Consider the following 13,977-nt stretch of genomic DNA (forward strand, 5'->3'; position numbering starts at 1 on the left):
ATGATTTAATTCATATGAAGTATATCTCCACAATAGAATTAGATGCAAATAATAAGAGCAAAAGCACCACAAATTTTTCTGAAACTTAGAGATTAAACAATAATACAATTGGAAAATATTTTGTGGAGTTTATAGAGAGAATTTCATTGTATTAAATGCTTACAGTTTTTTAAAAGAAAAGTCTCAAATTAATAATCTAAGTTCCCACCTCAAGAGGATAGAAAAGAAAGGGCACAAGAAGCCTCATCTTGGTTGAAATATAAAATGAATTTTAAGAGCTTAAACTCAACACAATCAAAAACAAAAACAATAGAGAAATTGACAAAACCAAATATTTTTTTATTTTTTATTTTTATTATTATTATTTTTTTAAGTCTCAGTCACATAATGATTGAACCCCCATCCTTTCACCAGTGCACATGTTCTACCACCAAGAACCCCAAAATAACCCCCTCCCACCCAGCCCCCACCTAAGTAGCTAATGATATTCACTTTATTCTCTCTATACTTTGAATACATTCAATATTTCAATAGAGAACTCACTATTATTGTTTGGAATTTCCCCCCAACAATCAGGCCTGCTGAAAAGGCATCATTTAACAATTTCTTTTCATTGCTGAGAATGAAGACTTTATGAACTTGCACGGCCACGACAGTGGCTGTGCAGTTTTGGATTTCTGATATTTTAACTCAGTTCACAGTCTAGATACATTTCTGTAAGAAGCCGCTCTAGATGCCAAAATGGGTTAGAAGACCTCTGGGATCATAGTCTTTAGGAGCAGAGGGTCCATTTTGCGCTCAGCAGCTTTGGATCTTATCTGGGCTGAGGGTGTGCTGGTAATGCCCGCTTCCCATGATCTCCTATGAGTCACAAAACTGCAAAAATCATACCTCTGGGTTGGGATTCTTAGAAGGTGGCTCTCACCACGTGGATATTGCTGCCGCCGCCATTTTCTGCACAGAAAAACAGGGTGGAGAGGAAAAATCCATCCCCGGGTGGCACGGAGTCGTTGCACAGCTCACAGTCTAGATGCATTTCTCTAAGAAGCCGCTCTGGGTGCCAAAATGGGTTAGAAGACCTCTGGGATCATAGTCTTTAGGAGCAGAGAGTCCATTTAGCGCTCAGCAGCTCCGGAGCTTATCTGAGCCGAGGGTGTAAAACCAAAATATTTCTGAAAAGTTAGTAAAATCATTAAACTCTGATAAGACCAAAATAAAACACTTAAACTAAAAAGTTCGAGAGTGGTTTTTCTTCAATAGAGAAATAAGATCGATTCTAAGGCCCCCAAAGAATAGTTAGAATTGGCTTGAATTCCTGCTTTGCAAGCTGTGGATCTGGGTTCAGATCCCAAGTCGCCACCTGCACCAAGTATGATCCTGACACTTCTGCTTCTCTGAGTCCACACCACAGTTTCAGGCCACACCATAACCAGATGTGAAATGCATGAAGTCAGTGATCCGGATTCCTGTTCATACCTTAAAGCTTCTTGCCTCCTGCTGCAGTGTCGTAAGTATAGGTCAGAGACTTAGAATATTGCGTGTTTAGGACAGCTCCTCCCACTCTCTGGGATAAATTTCTACACCTTGAAGGTCTTTTCCCAATTGCAGGTTGTTGCTCTTTGGTGGGGTTTTCCTCCTGGGAAGGATGTCTGTCTCCCATCTGTCTGGGTTCACCCCTTTTATCCCTTGCTGTGAGAGCATTGTGTAGTGGGGTATCAGGTGTTTCTATATAGATTAATCCAAGTTTTGGTATTAATTTCTGTGATGGTAGAAGGAGGTAGACATAAGTTCTTCTATTGGATGCTTTTCTAATGTATTTCTGTTGGATGGAGCTGGTATGCCCACAATAAATGTTCTGTAAATGGAAGAGAAGGAATAGCACAACTCTTGCCTCTTTCTAATCCAATTTTCTCTAATCCAGAATTTTTTAAAAATAATGCAGATCCATTCTCCAACATAAATACTTTAAAGATCACAGTGACCTATCTTTGTTCAGAGTATAAAGATCCAAATCCCAGGGCCAGAGAAACACAGAGAGTAGGGTACTTGCCTTGTATACAGGTAACCCGTGCTCCACCCCAGGCACCTCTATGGTCCCCCAAACCTCACTAGGAGTGACTCCTGAGTGCAGAGCCAAGAGTCAGCCTTGAGCACTATCGGGTATGGAAAAAAAAAAATTTGTTTTTAAATCTAACCCCCACTTATCTTCTTGTCCAGCCAGGTATAGCTTGACCTCCCATGCCTGGTCTCAAACAAGCCACACTTTCCCTACATGCCACAAGCTTTATAAAGGTTTTCCCTATCTGGAATGACCCCCAGTTATCTCCTTTCTTACCTCCCATAGAGATATCAGCTCCTGCCTCACTGCCTAAGGGAGGGCTTTGAACCTCCAGAGAGAACTTTCCTCTCTTCGCAGTGTACAGCAGCTCCCATAACCAATTGTGTCATTTTGTTCCACATCATTTGGTTATAATGCTGAGGTGAAAAAAATACCAGTTTCATGCCAGGGGCACTGTCTATGTGGACCTTGCATGGTGTCCCCATGTCTATGTGGTTTTTTCCTGATAGTCCAAGTTCCTCCCACCCCCATCCCCCAAATATGTGCATCCAGCGCCACTGAATCTAACATGTATGTCCATTATCTGTGTGATGGTGGTGTGGGTGTGGGTGGGCCCTGTGAGGAAAGGACATCCTGTCTGGGGCTGGTTCCTTCTGTGGCCTCAGTGTTCAGGGTAGGTTCCAGCCATCCAATACTCTGAACCAGAGAGACTGGAATGGAAAAAGACGGAATGAATACAGATTAGTTTAATATTAGAAGTATATTGGGTCTTTATTTAGATTGCTGGTAATTCTTGTTCACTAGAAATTTACCACGGAAACTGAATCCTTGTTTATATCAATTAACCTAGGTAAAACTGGTTTTATTACTTGTCTTTTTCCTTTGTCTCAGTTTGCAATAACCTATGGATAACTCTAACTGTGGAGTTACTGTAATTTGTCAGAATATTGACTGTAGTTGTATCATGAGAGTGATTGGGGAATATAGCATACAACAAAGTGCTTCTCTGGTCTCCATTCCCCTCACTAAACTGTAAACTCTTTGAGATCTTTTTTTGGTCTGATGTTGCTTACCTCCCTATCCTTAGCACATATCATCACAGTACTTGAACAAATTAGGTAGTCAGCAGGATGTGCTGAATAAAAGAATGAATCAGTAATGGCCTACTCAGTCCTCGACTATTACAAAGAAATAGACATATGCTTTGCTACCCTTCTTTTTGTAATACTCCTTAATAAGCACCCAAAATTCTTTTAAAAGTCAACCCAGGGTCTGGAGCTATAGCACAGTGGGTAGGGCATTTGCCTTGCACACAGCTGACCCGGGTTTAATTCCCAGCATCCCATATGGTCCCCTGAGCACCTCCAGGAGTAATTCCTGAGTGCATAAGCCAGGAGTAACCCCAAAAAGCACAGTAACTCTGTTGTCCCGTTGTTTATCGATTTGCTCGAGTGGGCACCAGTTATGTCTCCGTTGTGAGACTTATTGTTACTGTTTTTGGCATATCAAATATGCCACAGGTAGCTTGTCAGGCTCTGCCTTGCAGGCGGGATACTCTCTGTAGCTTGACGGGCTCTCCAAGAGGGACCGAGGAATCGAACCCAGGTCGGCCACTTTCCTGGATTAGAGTTCATCTTCAGTCAGGAAAGTCAGCATTTTAAATGAGTAAACAGTTACCTTTATCAGATACCCTTGGCATATAGCTGAGCTAATAATGTCCCAGTCAGCAAATAGCATCTTGAAACAACATTGCAGGGGAAGTGGGGCGGCTGTTCTCTGTGTACCAAAACTTCTGTGCAAAGATTCTTACCTATACTTCCTGACTTGGCTTTCCATTCAGGGCACCTCCTGAATGGAGGGAGATGAAAGATCTTTCAGTACTGACTGTCTTTCTTACACTAAATGTTACTTTTGTGGGCTATTAAAACGTTTTATTTGTATCCAGACTACAGCATGCCTTCAATTGGAAAATATGTTTATGGCATGATGAGACTTATAAGATCCATAAGACATTTCCTGAACGGACTATTCTTTTTTCTTGTTTTTTAGTTTGGGCTGCACTCACTGGTGCTCAGGGATTCCCTTGGCTCTTGGTCAGGGATCACTTCCCAGGGAGACAATATGCAGTGCCAGGGGTGAAATCAGGTCAGCCACTTGCACAAAAGCCCCTCACGAACATTACTATCTCTTCAGAGTTAGTCTCATTTTCAGTGGAAATGTGTAAGTGGGAGAGAGATCTTCCTGAGTCTGACAGGTTTTGAGGGCTGTTATCTCAAACTATGCTTTATAACAATGTGCATTTTGAGCATGCTAGAGAGGAATCATTTAAAAAGTACACCTTCGTTTTCTCATTAGTAATATAGGTACAGACTGGAGCAATAGCACAGGGGTAGGGTGTTTGCCTTGCAGACGGGCGACCTGGGTTCGATTCCTCTGTCCCTCTCAGAGAGCCCAGCAAGCTACTGAGAGTTTCCCGTCTGCACAGCAGAGCCTGGCAAGCTACCGGTGGCATATTCGATACGCAAAAAACAGTAACAAGTCTGACAATGGTGCCCGCTCGAGCAAATGAATGAACAACGGGATGACAGTGCTACAATGCTACAATATAGGTACAATAAAATAGTACTTGGGCCAGAGGGATATCACAGGTAAGGTGCTGGCCTTTCACTAAGCCAACCTAGGTTTGATCCCTGATAACAAATATGGTCCTAGGCCAATCATGAGTGATCTCTGGGAACAGAGGCAGGCAGAGTAAGCTCTGAGCACAGCTGAGCATGACCTGAAAATAAACAAAGGTACCTTTTTAGTATAAGACAGGGAAGAATTTAAATTAAACAAAAAAACTTAGCATTATCTCTGACACTTAGTAACAAAGCTACAAGGCCAGTTCACTCCTGGCAGGGTTTAGGGGACCATACATGATGTGGGCCAAATCCAGACCAGAGGACCAAACCCAGATAGACCACATGCAAGGCAAGCATCCTCCCACTGCACTATTTCTCTGGCCCGGTAGTATGAAATTTCTGACATATAATGCCTAAGATAAAGTAAGCTAGAATTAAAATAGATATTGTGACTCTATCTTTATTCCTCTTCTGCTGCAAATCTTCTTTGCTACTCCTATTATTTTTGCTCCTCTCAAGTAAATTTTTTTTTCACTACGTCTCTTCTCTAAATATTTCTGCTTCTCTATCCCTTTTGCCTCAGTGTCCCAGGGAAGGCTAAAGGTGTTCACTTAGGTGAATGCATGAGTTTACTTGACTAGAGGCGAAGGAGAAACTATGAAACAAAACAAAACGAGCTCTCAGCAGAGATCAAACTGGAAAGGGAATAGGACTTGGAAGACATTCAGTTTGAATCCTGACTCAAGGTTTCGAGTATTGAACCTCACTTTTGTCAGCTGTAATGATGATATACCAGAAGTCAAGCTCCGGGAACTGTTGAAAGCAGTGACTCAAAGATGTGTGAAGGTCTTGATTGCTCTCCACTCTCCAGGGGGATTAATGCGGACAAACTTTTTAGTTTATTCTCTAACGAAGCCCCAGCACCTAACACCCAGGATTTGAGTGGTGGGTGTACATGTATTTATTGAATAGATGAGCATATTATTGATGAACAAATCATGGCTCGTGCTGTATGAATTTACTCAACACTAGCTTACTCTTCCATAATTTTTTCCAAAAGGAAGAATTTCCCCCTTAAGTGATTTACTAAATTTGTTCCTGGAATCATACATTTGCATTGATTTTCTTTGCTGTTCAAAATTTTTGTTTTCAGGACATACCGCAGTGGTGCTTGGGAGTTGTTCGCAGGTCTGTGTTCATTGGAGGGTCACTGCCAGATGGTGCTCAGGAGTTCATGCTTTGCTGGGATTTAATCCAAGTCTCCTGCATGCAAAGCATGTGCCCAGCCCATGCAACTGTCTCCAGTCCATAGAGTTATATTTAGAACCTAATTGTATAAGGCAAAGAGGTGTCACTAGATTTGGGTGGTTTTTTTTTTTTTTTTTTTTTTGGTATTTGAACAAAACTTAAGAGAGATTATTTTTTCTTCCTTTTGGTGTCCAACTGCAACAATAGTGAATGTGTGTCCAGGAAAAAAAAAAGATTGTCCAAAGAGGTCACTAAGATAGAGTTAACAGCTTCCCAGGCAGACAAGTTATAAGGACAATCCCATTGCCCACTCTCCGTCCCCCCGTGATAAGCAGTGCTACCTTTGTGACACTAGGAAGCTGGAGAACTCAGTGGACAGAGACTGTGAAAGCAGATGGTCTTCCAGGAGCCACAGCTACAATTCACCACGGCAGATTCAAGGCCTGGCGCCATCATTTCCAGGGGCTGCACACTGCAAAGCAAGCGTAAGTGATACATTTCAGCAGATTATAGCAGGAAAATCTAAACCCAAACTGCCTGAGTTTGGAACCCAGTTCTGCTCTTTATTAGCAAAATTACCATCAGTCAGTTTACTTAATCATTTTGTGCCTCAGTTTTCTTGCTTTATGAAATAGAGCTTATTATAGGGCCTATTTTGTAGGGTCAATATTAGGACCAAAGATATTGGTAAAAACAAAGCACTTGGGGTAGCAACAGCCAGCTGAACTGGTGATGGGAAGGAGGGGAAAGGTTGGGAAGGAGGGGAAAGATTGATAGTAAGGCCAGCAGTTGTGATAATATAAAATACTTCTAATTGCCTTTGTAGAAAACTCTGCAATGTCATGTTCACATCCCTGCCAGTGAATCACCCCCTACCCCAGCTACCAAAACACACACACACACACACACACACACACACACACACACACACACACACTTTACAAGTGGGTAACAAGTCAGACTGGAGCTTTATTAGTAGGCTACAGGGTTCTGAACAACTCTCTCCTTCTCCCAAAAATACCCAGTGTCACCTACTGGTCTCAGATATTAAAACCGTCCCTTCTTCCTATTCTCCAAAGAAACATAGCTCGTGGTGTTTTCTGGAGTTTGAGTCTCATTGCTCCAGATTTTTCCCTGAGGCCTGGGGAGGAGCTCAGATACTACACCAGACCTGAGAGCTGCTTTTTATCTAAGTCTCTCTTCTAAGTTACTACTATCCCAGTACAGCATGGTGTTGCTCTTCTTAAGAAAGTCATTGTACATACAGCATTTTAAAGGAACAGTTGGGTCTTTTTTGTTTGTTTGTTTGTTTGTTTGTTTTAATTGGTCCTGTTTTTACTAGTTAGCTCACTCTCTCCTGCCTGTTCTCATTCAAAGAATATAAATCAGTGCCAAAGAGAGAACTTCCAAAAATGCTAAGGATTGAGAAATTAATCCTTCCCAGAGCTCACTCAACAAGTTTCCCAGAGCTCACTTAACAACTTAGCAGAATTCTACTCTGGATATGTTCCATCAAACATACTCAAATGTATCATATATCACCTTTTAAAATATGTTTTTTTCTGTAAAAACCTTTAAAAAATTAAAAGTGATTTTTTTATTGGAAATTTGGTTTTAAGTTTGTGACATGAACTTATGATAAATTGTGACTTTTTGGTAATTATCATGCAAACTTGCCCACACACCTGGCTGTCTTCCCCGGGACCCCTCGGAGGGGATGGGCTCCAGCTTCCCTCCCCACCCCGAGCAGAGCTCCCAGCAGCTGAGGACCACCGGAACCTAGCTACAGCCATGCTGAAGGCCCCTCTCCACACGTTCAGACAGGCCTCATGCATGAAGGTACCGGCAGAGGAACCCAGGTGTGTGTAATCCCATCAACGACCAACATCCAGAGGGACTTAAAAGCAAGCGAAAAGAAGCAATATCTTTAGCCTGCTTCTCCCTTTGGGAGAAACTGGCAGTCTTCTGAGTTTCCTGCCCATATGGGACAACCTTGCAAGCTTCCCATGGTGTATTCATATGCAAAATCCAGTAACAAGCTGGATCTCGTTCCCCTGACCCTGAAGAGCCCCCAGTGCAACATCGTTAGGAGGGCCAAGTCCAGATGGACTTCTAAGATCTCAAGGAAAGGATGAAATGAGATGTTACTGGGCCCGCCCGAGAAATCGGTGATTAACGGGCTATCGTGATCGTGATCGTGATCATGCAAACTAAGAAATTCTTATATGGTGGGAAAAAATCTGTCTACAGTTCTTTTTAATGGAAGTGAAATGTTATGAACACTAGAAACTTACCAGTTAACAAAGGTAGGCATTTTCTCTTGTTCTGTTTGTTTGTTTTGGGGTCATACCTGGCTTTTGGCTCAGGGATCCTCAACCAAGATGGAACCTGGGTGTGACTGAATGCAAAGCAAGCACTTTACCCATTCTACTATGGCTCTGGCTCCCTGGGCATTTTATTTTGTTTCAAAGACTCACAGGGTACCAGAGTGCTAAAACAGAGGGTAGAGTGCTTGCCTTGTATGTGGCCAATCTGGTTTGATGTCTCAAGCCTCACCAGGAGTGATCCCTGAGCACCAAGTCAGGAATAAGCCCTAAGCATACCAGAAATGACCCTAAAACACCTCCCACCATGCCCCCACCCAAAGGACTACATAGTTTAACAATTTTTTTCTTCTTTGAAGTCTTTTTTTGGGGGGTCATTTTAGCATTTTATTTTGAAATAATTTTAGTTTTATAGAAAAGTTGCCAAGAAGAGTTTCTTTATACCCTTCACTCATCTTCTTCTATTTACTGTTAATATAATAGATACTATATAATATGTACATATATTATTATATAAAGGATACGTTATATAACATGTTTTATATAACATGTAAAATATACATATAATAGTATGTCTATGAAAGCAGAAATTAATTTAGGTATAATGTTGCTAAGTTTAAAGTTTTAGATTTTGTCAAGTTCTTTAATATCCTCTCTTTCAGGAAATTACCTTGCGTTTAGTCTTCCTGTCACCTTGGAATCTTCCAATCTGTGATATTCAGCCTCCGCAGTTTTATGACCTGACACATATATTTTTATGACAGGAGCCCAGTGATGTGACTCAAATGGCAAAACACATACCTTGCATGTGGGGCGTCCTAGGTTTGTTCCCAAGCATCATGCAGTCATCCTGGCATCAACCTGGTGGCCCCTGAATGACCCCGGTGGAATTTTAAGTACAGCATAAAACAGTCCTTATTTAAGAGAGAGAAGGGAAGGAGAGAGAGAGAGAGAGAAACTCCCAACTGGAACATACTGTTCTCAAGGCAGAAAAGAAAGAACAAAAGCCGGCAGAAACATGTCACAGATCTCTTCAAACATCCACTCTGACATAGTTAACCTTATTTCCTCCCTCTTGTGGGTTGGGTTCTTAAGGAAGCCAACTCTGAGATGGGGATAAGCGTAAACATGTTCTCTAGGGAGTAACCATATGTAAAGCGAGCAAAGCGAACATTCCACAGTGAGGATTCAATGGGCCAAGGACCAGGGCTGGTTTTGCCTGCAATGGGGTATGGATATTCCAGTCCTATTTCAGGAACAATGAAAATGACTGTGGATTCACTGTGACTTAAAAATTCCATTTAAAAATCATTCCTTTGGTGCTCCCATTCCAGTGGGGCCTATCAGAATACTTGCTTCAGCAGCTTGAACCTTGCTTCCCAAAGTCCTCCAAATGTTGGATAGTCTCGTGCCCCCATCATACCTGAGAAAAAGGCCTGCCTTGCATGTGTGAAGCCCGGGTTTGATTCCCAGCACTGCATTACCTACCAAAGACCGCTGGACGCAGTCTCCGAACACAGTAGCACTAAGGGGCACTAAGTGCATAACACACACCTTCCCACAACCTCATACCACCATCACTTTTTCCACTTCGATGCCTGTGCATCCAGCTCTGGTCAGAAGGCAGAACTGGCGTGAAACCCAAAACCTGCGCTACAGCGCCCCCTTCTGGAAAAGAAAAAGAAGACCCCCTAAAGATCAACTTGCTGAACCCAAGAGTTCTCCACTTCAGGGGCACATGCTCTTTTTGTCTAATATCATGAAAAACCACAGAATCTTTATTATCAGAAGAAAGCAATATTTTTAGCAACTTAGCACAACTACCCAGAATATTGCTTTCTAGCTCATGAAAAATCTTAAATAATTATGAAGAAAAATTTTAAGCAAACTCAGAAAGGCAAAACAAATCTCAGGAATAAAAGTAATGGACAGAAAGTATTCTGTCAAAGAGTTATAACTCTAAAAATAACCAAACAGAAGTTCTGGAGCTGATGTACTCTATAAATGAAATGAAGGATTTCATATCTTAGTATTAAAGCCCTCTCTTTGTAAAAAACTGACCATAGTGTAATAATTACGGATAGTTTGTCTTCTTTGCTGAATATTAATGATATATGCTGAGGTTTCATTCTAGGATTTCTACACTGTTCTACTGGTCAATATGTCTATTTTTGTACTAGAAACATACATTTGGGAGGAGGTGCACCCCCTGTAATATTCAGGTTTTACTTCAGGTTCCGTGTTCAGGGATCACTCCTAGAAAGCTATGGGGCTATATGGAATACTAGCGATCTAATCCAGGTTGGCTGCATGCATGGCAAGCATCTTACCTGCTTTACTGTCTCTCTGGCCCCTGGAAGCATATTTTCATTACTCTAACTTGGACTACAATTTCCAATCCAGAAGCACAATGATACTGACTATTCTTTTTTTCTCAAAATTGGTTTTTCTATTAGAGATCTTTCATGACACTCTGCATATTTTAGAATACTTTTCCTATTTCTGTGGATAATTACTTTGGCACTTTGGTAGAGATTGCCTTGAATTGGTAGATGACCATTTGTAGTGTGGTCATTGTAATAATATTAATTCTTCTACTTAATGAACACAGAAGGCATTTTATTTTTGTGTCTTCTTTCAACTTTTCAACTTTTTTAGCAAAATATTATGTATCAGTTGTGCCAATCTTTTAATTCTTTGATTGAAAAGTATTTCTAGGGGCTTGGAGCGATAGCACAGCAGGTAGGGCACTTGCCTTGCATTCGACTGACGGGGTTTGATTCCCAGCATTTCATATGGTCCCCTGAGCACTACCGGGAGTAATTCCTGAGTGCATGAGCCAGGAATAACCCTGGGTGTGACCCAAAAAGTGAAATAAAGTATTTCTAAGTATTTTACTGAGATTTAATGCAGAATTTAGTGATTACAGGCTATCTTAGGAAATAATGTGATAAATAGTGCTTCCCTGATAATCATTTATATACATGAATGTATCCAAATAACACTGTATATCTTGAATGTATAAACAGCAATGTCAAATGTTTTAAATTACGCATCAAAAAAATAAAAATAACAAAACACAAATGCAATGCAATGCACAATCCTTGATTGCATCCTGATTTAAAAATATACAGACTAAGAGATATTTTAGTATAATTAGATATTAACATAATTAGATGCACTGAATACAGGAATAATCATGCTATTGACATTGTAGAAGGATGACATTATAAGAACCATGCCTTAATAATTAAGGATGAAATTTCATGATAACTGATAATTCCTTTAAAATAATTCTATTTACAAAATCTAAACAGATGAATTATCACAGCAAAATGTTAATGGTTGTTGAATCTAGGTAATCTAGGTAATGGGCATTTATATATTAGTTATATTAATATTTTTAGATTTTTTGATGTTTGAAGATGTTCATGATTCAAAGTTAAAAGGTAAAAGCCAATGTGTCTGGAAAATAAGTTCAATCATTTAAGGGTAAATTATAGGACTTTACTGAGAATAGGACTGGAGCGATAGCACAGTGGGTAGGGCATTTGCCTTGCATGTGGCTGACTGGGTTCGATTCCTCTGTCCCTCTCGAAGAGCTTGGCAAGCAAGCTACCAAGAGTATCCTGCTTTCACAGCAGAGCCTGGAAAGCTACCTGTGGTGTATTTTATATGCCAAAAACAGTAACAACAAGTCTCACAATGGAGACACTACTTGTGCCTGCTCAAGCAAATCGATGAAAAATGGGACTACAGTGCTACTGAGAATACAGTCTCAGTTTAAAAATATATGTAAAATAACAAAGATATTAATTTAAAAAGGGAACGAAGGGGCAACAGTCATCTAGAGACAATTTTTAGTAGGTAAACCAGAAATGAATCTACATGCTGTGCTACTTTGTCATAGCACTTCTGGCAATGTGTGCTTAGAGTCTGGATATTTAAAATGCACCTGACAGGAGGAAATGACAGCTGGGATAGAAAAGGGACCACTAAGTAAATGATGCTTGGAGGGCTTGCTCGGGACGGGAGATGAGTACTGAAAGTAGACTTTGGACCAAACATTATATAGAACCTTATTTTGCTGCGAACCATAACACCCAAAAGGAGAGAGAGAGAGAGAGAGTAAAAGGGAATGTGCCTACCACAGAGGTGGGGGGTGGGTGTGGGTTTGGATAGGGTGGGGGTGGCAGGAAGGATACTGGGAACATTGTGGTGGAGAATGGGTACTGGTAAAGAGATGGGTAATCAATCATTGTATGACTGAAACAAAATCACAGAAGTTTGAAACTCTGTAACTGTATCTCATGGTGATTCATTAAAAAAATAACTAAATAAAATGAAATATATATGTTATATATAAAATGAGAATCTTTTGCCCGCACGCCTGGCTGTCTTCCCTGGGGCCCCTTGGAGGGGATGGTCTCCAGCTTCCCTCCCCACCCCGAGCAGAGGTCCCAGCGGCCAAAGACCACCGGAACCTAGCTACAGCCATGCTGAAGGCCCCTCTCCACACGTTCAGACAGGCCTCATGCATGAAGGTACCGGCAGAGGAACCCAGGTATGTGTAATCCCATCAACAGCCAACATCCAGAGAGAGACTTAAAAGCAAGCTCCCAGAAGAGATATCTTTAGCCTGCTTCTCCCTTTGGGAGAAACTGGCAATCTTCTGAGAGTTTCCTGCCCACATGGGATAGCCTTGCAAGCTTCCCATGGTGTATTCATATGCAAAATCCAGTAACAAGCTGGATCTCATTCCCCTGACCCTGAAGAGCCCCCAGTGCAACATCGTTAGGAGGGCCGAGTCAAGATGGACTTCTAAGATCTCAGGGAAAGGACGAAATGAGATGTTACTGAGCCTGCCCAAGAAATCGGTGATTAACGGGATTTCGGGATTTCGTGATATATAAAATGACATGGTAGAGTATATTCTTGGGTTGAAAGGGTCATCTTACAATAATATTTGTTCTCCAAAGTTTTATTTCCAAGAAATACACTCATAACAACATTTTACATTTGAAAAATATTTGTAACTTAATGAATTGGTTCTAATATGTATACTAAAGTTCAAAAATAGCCAAGGTATTTAAAAACAAGACTAGAGGATTTGCTTTAAAGCTTATTAGGCTTATTAGGGCATTTTATAATAGGTATAAGTAATGCAGAGTGATCTTGGTACAGATGTTGGTAAGTAAATCAAAATAGAACAGAATAGAGGACAGATAAACAGTCTAGACATAACCACCTGGTGTCAGGAAGGGATAAATGTTTCAATAAATGGTACAGGATCAACCAAATACCCTTATGGGGAAAAGCAAAATTAGATGCCTACCTTGCATAATAAGCCTACATCATCAATTACAGATGGAGCATTACTCTAAATACGCAAGATGAAATAAAGTGCGTCTAGAAGGTAATATAGAAGAAAATCTTCATGATCTCAGGATATAAAGATATTTCTTATATTAAAATATTAAAATAAGAGAAATATTGACAAATTCAATTATATTGACATTGTAACCCTACATTCAGAGCACATATACAGATCCTGCAAATTGGTCAGAAATGCTCAAAGAACGCAATAGAAAAAAAAAGATTATTTGAATCGGCCCTTAAAAATAATAAATGTAGGGGCTGGAGCAATAGTAAGTACAGCGGGTAGGGTGTTTGCCTTGTACACAGCCAACCTGGGTTCCAATCCCAGCATCACATATGGTCC

This window comes from Sorex araneus, chromosome 11 (genome assembly GCF_027595985.1).
Source record: "Sorex araneus isolate mSorAra2 chromosome 11, mSorAra2.pri, whole genome shotgun sequence".
NCBI lineage: Eukaryota > Metazoa > Chordata > Mammalia > Eulipotyphla > Soricidae > Sorex > Sorex araneus.